We start from the raw sequence: 6,836 nt of genomic DNA on the forward strand, positions 1-6,836 counted from the left end.
ACACACACACACACAAATGGTCCACAGAACCTTCTCCTTTCCTTCTGAAGGCTCTATAAGATATTGTGATCGTTCACAGTCTTTTACTTTAAACTTAAATGGCTAATTGACACAAACAGTTCTGAGACCTTTCTCCCTCCATTGATTAAGCCTGGGGTAGCAGATATTGGAGACAACATTCATCTAACCTTCTGAGCTCTCTAGGCAGGCTTGGTGCCCTTGCCAGCTCCAGCTGCCTTGTTGTCCACTGCTTGATGACACCCACAGTGACTATCTCATGTCACAAACAGTAAAACAGCCCAGAGGAGACAGGTAGAGAAGCTCTCAACATGCATAGGCTTGCCAGGAACCATATCAAAGATGGCATCATCACCAGATTTCAAGAACTTGGGGCCATCTTCCAGTTTATTCCAAAAACGAGGATCAATCTTCTCCTTCAGCTCAGCAAACATGCAAGATTTGTGAGCTGTAGGACAACCCGGCACAGGTGCATATCCAGCACTGATTTGGCCCGGACAGTTCAGGACAATCACCTGAGCCATCAAGCCAGCCGCTTCATTGGTGGGTCATTTTTGCTGTCACCAGCTACAATGCCACAATAAACATCTTCGACAGATACATTCTTGACACTGAAGCACACACTGTCCCCAAAAAAGCCTCACTCAAAGATCCATGGTTGCTTCCAACAGACTTTACTTCAGTTGTAATAAATGTGGCCACCATTCTAGGTTTAAGAACACCGGTGTCCACTCAGCCCACAGGGACAATATCAATGCAATTTTGCAGATGTCCTGGAGGGGCAGACACAAGGGCTTGTCAGTTGGATGAGTTGGTGACAGAATGCAATTCAAAGCTTCAAGCAGCATGGTTCCACTAGCACTGCCATCCTTACAGGTGACTTTCTATCCCTTGGACCAAAGCATGTTAGCACTTAGCTCCAGCATGTTGTCACCATTCCAACCAGAAACTGGCACAAATACTACTGTGTGACGGTTGTAACCAATTTTCTTAACGTAGCTGCTGACTTCCTTAATGAATTCCTTGTATATTTTCTGGCAGTAGAGTGGCTCACTGCAATCCATTTGGTTAACACCAACAATGAGTTGTTGCACACGGAGTGTGTAAGCCAGAAGGGCATGCTCATGGGTCTGCCCATTCTTGGAGATACTGGCTTAAAATTCACGAACACCAGCAGCAACAATCAGGACAGCACAGCCAGCCTAGAGGTGCCTGTAATCACATTTTTGATAGAAAGTATCTGCATCTTGGGGCATCGGTGATGGTCACAAAACACTTGCTGGTCTTGAATTTCCACAGAGAGCTATCAGTGGTGATACTGCATTCAGCTTTCAGTTTATCCAAGACACAGGCATGCTCGAAGGAGCCCTTTCTTACCTCAGCAGCCTCCCTCTTGAATTTTTGGATAGTTTGTCAAGCCCACCACATTTATAGATCAGATGACCAGTAGTGGTAGACTTGCCCAAGTCTCCATGTCTAATGACAATGATGTTGATATGATTCCCTTCCCTTCCCGTTTTGGTGTAGGTTTACAAGTGGTTTTCATGACACCTGTGTTCTGCCAGCAAACCCACTGTGACAAAGTAAGAGCTGTATTTTATTTCTCACTGAATGCATGTAATGAAATTCTCATATTTGACCCACCCAGGATACTCATATAACAAAAATAGTTACCAGTTCTCATACATTTGGACAGGAAGAAATTTTTCCCTCATAATCAATTTCTATCAAATTAAGAAGATGCATGTGACAAAGTGGCTTTTAACATTCTCCTCAGTTTGACTAAACTCAAGGCTTCTTCCTGACCAAAGGAACTTCCCTTTTTGTAGAGCATTTATTTTGGAAAACTGATAACTGTGAATTATTTCCCTGTCCCTTTGAGATATACGCAAATCTTTTTTTTTAAATCATCTTGCCAGTTTTATGACCCAAGATTGTCAAGTATCTGGAAGTAATTCCTGTAATCACCAAGAAAAATTAGAGCCTGTATCACACATCTCTGTTAAGAAAGCAGGAGCCTAGGTTCAGTGGGTGCCAGTTAGCAAGGCTACTCACACAGAAAATCATTTGCAAACTCAGGAAAAATTCAATGTGGTGGACACATTCCATTAGTCAACCTCCTCTATCTGTACTAGCTCACCTTAGTGCTAAAAACAGAGAGAGAGAGAGAGAGAGAGAGAGAGAGAGAGAGAGAACACAACCTTGCAACTTTTGTTTCAATGGAACTGAGCCAGACTGAGTTCTGGCCTCTTTCCACTATTGCAATATTCTTGAATAAAGCCTTCCTTGCCACTTTAACTTTGCCCAGTGTAATGTTTGTTTTGACATATGCATCCACATTTTGCGTCTTCATAAGAAAACACAGCCATCATCCGTTCATCATTCCTTGATTCAGAACTCACATTTATTCATTAATCTGGTACATGCAAGAGTCTTTCGAGTGTTGGGATAAAAAAATGAAATATCATCGCTCCTTATATTTTAATGGCCAGAAATCTTAAAATTCTATTTGTAAAGTGTATGTTGGAAGTAAAGATTCCTTTGGGAGAAAAAGGCTTTACCCAATCTGGAGCTTCATGATTTACTCAGGAGTTTTTCATTTGTTTATTTTTATTTATTTATCTTGTTTGTTTGATTCTGCTATTTATCTTCCCTGAGCCAGAATCCTGAAAAAGGACCCAGACTCTCTTAACAAAGCTACAAACAGAAATTTCAGAAGGCTGGGTTTTTTTTACAATGATTTTGGTGTCAGGAGAAGAGTTTTATTCACTTCTTTTTGTGGTCGTTGAATTATTTGCTTCATTTATATTCCTTTCAGATATGAGCATGCAAATGCAAAGCTGAATAGATGCTTTGTCTTTCTGCTCATCCCTTCTTAGAGAGGGAAATCTACTTTAAACTTTATGTGTAAGTGGCTGATGGAACAGCAGTGTGCTAACCCCAGAGATGTCAGCCACATGACCCTATAGTCCTTCATACTGATTTGGGAGGAGGCAAAGGGACCATTGTTTTGAATTTGATACAACTATACAATTAGATCCTGTCCACTAGAGCCTAAACTTTACCTCTAGGGTATATACCTAAGCCATCATATTGTACCACCAGTTAGTAAAATAACAACTCAACTCTCTTAGAGAAGGAACAGAAGTACTTTAAAGAATGTGGCAGACATCAGACAGGTATACAAAGTGAGAGTACTTTCCAGGTAGTTTTTTTTTTTTTTTCCTGAAGATGGTATTATCTAGAATGAATATTTAACTTGGTAAAGTACATTCATTATGACACTAATTCTAGAATAAGAAGCCACTTACCCTTTCCAAAGCCATGAGGAGAAAAATCTGCTACAATCAACCCATTAATGACAGCTATTTAATAATGTTAAGAACTAACTCAAGAACTAAAGATAGATTTTGACAGAACTCTGAAGTAAATCTACTACCCTGTATCCATGTGTTTTTATTTTGAAAGGATGAAGTTAAATCTGCTGAAGAGGCCAGAGAAATGGAGAGAAATTGGAGTCACATGCCCTGATGTGTGACTCAGTAACTGAAAGGTAAAAAGTATAACTTCAGTGGAATCTATGAAACAGATCAAAACTTCTGGAAGAAAGCATGAGAAAGAAGTAAAAGACAAAGGCCATTTACCCAGTTAAGAGTCTAATAAGGTTAAAGATGAGAGAAACCACCTGGATGAGAGAAACCACCTCCTCTGCACATTCTGATTATGTAGAACTTCTGGCTCAGCTCAGAGAGAACCAAAGCACACATGAAAAAAACATTAAATGAAAAATTGCTGAGACCTAGCAGTTTTATGTTGCCAATTAAAAAAAAAAGTGTTTACTTATTTATTTTGAGAGAGAGAGAGAGAGAGCGCGTGCACATGAGCTGGGGGGCACAGAGAGAGGGGAGAGAATCCCAACCAGGCTCTGCACTGTCAGCACAGAGCCTGACACAGGGCTCCATCTCATGACTGACTGTGAGATCATGACCTGAGCCGAAATCAAGAGTCAGACGCTTAACTGACTGAGCCATCCAGGAGCCCTGGATTTTTTTTTTCTTTGCATGTAAAGAAGAGAAGCATATTATGAGTATGAAAAGATGTTCATTGTAGAATTATTATTTTTAATAACTAAAAGCTCAAATTACCTAAACATTCAAAAAGAGAATGATTGAGTAAATAATAGTTTAGTTATAATAAAAGAATATTAAGCAGGGGGCGCCTGGGTGGCTCGGTCAGTTAAGCGTCTGACTTCGGCTCAGGTCATGATCTCACGGTCCGTGAGTTCGAGCCCCGCGTCGGGCTCTGTGCTGACGGCTCAGAGCCTGGAGCCTGTTTCAGATTCTGTGTCTCCCTCTCTCTCTGCCCCTCCCCTGTTCATGCTCTGTCTCTCTCTGTCTCAAAAATAAATAAACGTTAAAAAAAGTTTAAAAAAAATAGAATTAAAAAAAAGAATATTAAGCAGATATTCAAAATCATATTTAAAAACTTAATGACATAGAAATATCCAACCTAATTTTAGGAGACAAAAGCAGTAGGCAAAATACAATTTATGCTAATCATAAGTATATATAATATTACTTATATGTACATATAAATATTAAAATTTGTGCTAAAATTGAAATATTATCCTTCCCTAGGTAAGGAGATTATGTATTTTTTTTTCTTCTTACATATCTTTTCTACTTCAATTCCTTGCACAAAAAAAAACACTGTTTTTGCAATCAGAAAACAATCTTCACAAATTAAAAGCTATAAATTGCTGAGACTAAAATTTTGCTCTACATGTAAGGTAACCAGTCAGCTTGCCACAGCTTCACAGGTGTTGTCAAAGGCAAAGGTATTTATTACTCTTGACCCAGCAGCATGAGCCTCGTATTCACATTGGTCTCCTTGCCCCCAAGTCTCACAGGGGTAGGGCAGAAGATGTGGTTTAGGACCAGGGACCCCGAGTTTATGAAATCTGTATCTCTGGAAGCTTCTAGCAAACCTGTCTCCAAAGGGAGACATTATCTTTATCATACCCTTCAGGTAACAAATCTGTCCTCTGCACCAAAGGGAGATACTGTCTCTGTCTTTGAAAGCTGTTAGCTATAAAAACATCTTTGAAAAGATAGTTTGGAGCAGAACTATCAATGCCTCTTGATAAAATAATTGTGCAGAAATACAAGAGACACCTCGGAGGTATGTGCCCCACGACAAAACACATTTGCAAACTCAGTATCTACTATTTTTTTTATTCTAAACCTCTTTGTAAAGGAAACAGTGTCTCCAAGACCTTATATTTACAATTACTGATACTGTCATCATGCTCCCCTTGCCCTGAGTCTGCTTATCGAGTTCATCATAGGACAGCATTAGAACTCACTTTAAAGACCTACTAAGAACCTATAGCCCTGATTCCCACTTGTGACACTGCATTTCACTGCTAAAAAAACATAGGCTTGCCCTTTGGTTTTTATGCGTAGTTTCCAGTATCTATCACTCCCCAAAGGAATCTGTGGCAGAGGTTATAGAATTCACACTACGAGGGGAAATCTTTCTACCCACACTGATGTGTGATGGGGCCACTTTGGGTAACCAGCTCATTTCAGCCAGTCAGAACCCAAAGATACAAAATACATTTCCAATACCACTAAGATATATTCTGAGATGACTGCTCTTATCCATAAAATAAATGAAAATATGTTGTTAGACAAAATAAAAGTTTCTGATGCTGGTTCACACAGATACAACATGCCCGTCTCCAACAAATCAGAATCTCCTATTGATCAAATGGAGTCCACTGATACCGGAGTCACTAAATCACCATTCTTTCTGGCATTCAGGAAGTTGAAGTCCTCCTGAATTCTTGGATCTATGTGTCTTTATTTTCTCTTTTTTCGAGAAAGAGATCAAAGTTAAGGTACCAGGAATGACACAGGCAGAAGTCACACCACCTACCCTAACTGTAATTTTGAAAAATCACTCAGACTCAGTGATTTCTCTTTTTCTTACTACCACCATGTCTAACTTTGCCAGTATCCTATTTGAAGAAAAAAAAAAAAAAAGATCTACAAAAGTAGCTAGAATTCCTAGAAAAGTCTAAGTAGAACTTCAATTTCCTCACAAAAAAAAAATAAATAAAAACTGTAAATAGGTGAAGACATGTTAACTTGAGGGGTGAGTGGGAATCCTTTCACTGTGTTTCAAGTCATATCATCACACTGTACACTTTAAATATATCTTATAATTTTGTTTATCAATTATACCTCAATAAAGCTGGGGCGGGGAGAAAGAAAAGCCTCTCTAGTCTGTCTAGAAAAGTTCATAAATAAAATTAAAATACTAAAATCATACAGCTTCTCTAAAATGTTAATGGCACCTAGTGATTTCTTGAAAAGGCAAGTAACAATTGACTATGATGGAACTTGTAGGATTTGCAAACACCAATGTCTGAGAACAAAGAAGAGAATTAGTATGGTCTATGCTGATTATGAATTAGCTTTTCTCATGTTTCTGTTCATATCTCCTATTAAATAAATGCTTTGGTTTAAATCCAATTAAAGATTTTATTGGTCCACAAAGCTTTCCTTTTCCCCAATCTATTATACTATCAATGGTTAAATAAATAAATAAAACGCTACACTATGAACAATGGTAGGAATATTGGTGAGTTAAAAAAATGCTATATTTTTCATGCTGACATTTATGAAAAGTCAATAAAAATGTTAGAGAACAGAAGTAGGCAATCATGTCCTTTTTTTCTTTCTTTGTCAATAGTGTAAATAGGCCTATATTTTATAAATATTTTTGTGTCCTACTTCATTTCACTTAGCCTG

General features: G+C 38.5%; 1 pseudogene; it reads right to left on the reverse strand.

Annotated features, from left to right (window-relative positions):
• Positions 1-231: 231 nt before the first annotated feature.
• Positions 232-2,596, reverse strand: LOC106983766 (elongation factor 1-alpha 1-like; annotated as a pseudogene).
• Positions 2,597-6,836: the final 4,240 nt, after the last annotated feature.

The sequence above is a fragment of the Acinonyx jubatus genome, chromosome D1 (assembly GCF_027475565.1).
Source record: "Acinonyx jubatus isolate Ajub_Pintada_27869175 chromosome D1, VMU_Ajub_asm_v1.0, whole genome shotgun sequence".
NCBI lineage: Eukaryota > Metazoa > Chordata > Mammalia > Carnivora > Felidae > Acinonyx > Acinonyx jubatus.